This window comes from Crocodylus porosus, unplaced genomic scaffold (genome assembly GCF_001723895.1).
Source record: "Crocodylus porosus isolate Cpor-Errol unplaced genomic scaffold, CroPor_comp1, whole genome shotgun sequence".
In the NCBI taxonomy this organism is placed as follows: domain Eukaryota; kingdom Metazoa; phylum Chordata; order Crocodylia; family Crocodylidae; genus Crocodylus; species Crocodylus porosus.
The window spans coordinates 34,056,383-34,057,667 of record NW_017728917.1 but is presented as its reverse complement, the minus strand read 5'-3'; positions in this window follow the sequence as shown (position 1 = coordinate 34,057,667).

The following is a 1,285-nucleotide window of genomic DNA, read 5'->3' as shown; positions in this document are numbered from 1 at the left end:
GGCAGGGCAGCCTTGGTGGCTTCTCCTGCGGCTCCCCCTGCCTGGGGAGAGGCAGGCATAGCTGGAGGAGCCACAGAAGAACCTGCAACTGCCCAACTGTGCCTGCCTCTCTCCAGCCCATCCAAATCTCTGAACCTCTCTGAATCTTTTCTGAATCGATTTGGAGACTTCAGATTTGATTCAGACCTTTTAATGGGTCCCCTGATTCAATTCAGATTTGGAGATTTGTCTGCCAGATCGGGCCAAATCTCCTCTGAATCAAATCAATGACAAAAGCTTCACACAGCCCTATGACACATTACAGCAGAAGTGAAAGATGTATTAAATGAAGTAGGCCAAGGGTGTTAAACAGACCTGGGAGGTGGGTCCACCCAGTTTGCAGGGCTTTTTGCAGGCTGGACCACACACCTCCTTCTGCTGGATTCTGGCTGCAGGGCTTGTCATTGCAGCAACCAGAGCTCCTGAGATAGCAGTGTTAATCCTTGCAGTGATGGAGCCGCTGTTTCAGTGCAGCACTGGGATTCAGGAAGTTAATTTCACTCACCTACCCCCACCCTTACCTGCTACTTTTAGTCTCCACCCCCATAACTACACTCAGTTTTAGGAAAAAGGGGAGGCAAGTGGCAATAGTATTAGCTCCTGGGTTCTCAAGCTGCTGACAAATCCCTGGCAGCAGCCAGGATGTAATGTTACCACACCCAGTCACAGGTTGTCTGGCCTGAAGGAAGTCCTGTGTTCTGGATCCAGCCGGGACAAAACCAGTTCTCTAGATAGGGCCCATGGGCCCAAACAAGCTTGACAGCCCTGAAGTAGATGATTTAAGTGTTTTCAATGTACTGAAGACCATGCCCTGAGGCAACTGGAGGCTGGGTCCCACAGAGATACTCTGGCTGCTACAGCATCTCTATGACTGGCCCCTCACCCTGGTGCTGAACCATGGAGTTGCACCAGGGCTACCCAGTGCTGGTAAGTAAGGGGTCAGGGAGCTGGAGGAGTGGAGAGGGGACCATGAGGGTGACCCCCATGGGCCCCACCCACTCCTCCAGCCCCCCCAACCCTGCTCTGCCCTGCACCATCCTCTGCCTGCCTCCCTGAGGTCCCCCATCCCTGCTCTGTCTGTCCCCACCCCCTGTCTCCTCCCCAAGTCTCCTGATCCCTCATCTGGGACAGTCCCAGTGGCCCCAGGCTGGGCCCTCCTGCCCTCCCACTGCCCTGTGCTGCCTGAGAGGGCTCTGCCAAGGGGCGCCAGAGCCCGCTCAGCCCCTGCTTCTAGGATAAGTAGAGG